The sequence below is a fragment of the Sinocyclocheilus anshuiensis genome, unplaced genomic scaffold (genome assembly GCF_001515605.1).
Source record: "Sinocyclocheilus anshuiensis isolate Anshui unplaced genomic scaffold, SAMN03320099.WGS_v1.1 scaffold1365, whole genome shotgun sequence".
NCBI classification, from domain to species: Eukaryota; Metazoa; Chordata; class Actinopteri; order Cypriniformes; family Cyprinidae; genus Sinocyclocheilus; species Sinocyclocheilus anshuiensis.
In genome coordinates, this window is record NW_015551032.1 from 1,328,316 (window position 1) to 1,328,539 (window position 224).

The 224-nt window shown below is 38.4% G+C and overlaps 1 protein-coding gene across 1 annotated transcript in view; it reads right to left on the bottom strand.

The window, feature by feature from the left end:
- Positions 1-224, bottom strand: part of LOC107661254 (cGMP-dependent protein kinase 2-like) — a 27,979-nt gene that overhangs the window by 1,577 nt on the left and 26,178 nt on the right. The window lies entirely within an intron of this gene.

Consider the following 224-nt stretch of genomic DNA (forward strand, 5'->3'; position numbering starts at 1 on the left):
AGTTTTGTGATAAAAAATATCTGCATGAAACAGAAACAGCAGACGAGCTGAATGAGACGCAGATTCACTCGATTCACTCTGGTGGCGCTCATGAACAGAAATGATACAGTGTTTCCTGGGTTACCGCTGTAAACAAAGAAGAGCTGCATGAACACTACTTTAATATGCATTGTTCAGAGGCAAGATGAAAAGAAAATACCATGTAAACTTTTCTAAAGATAGTC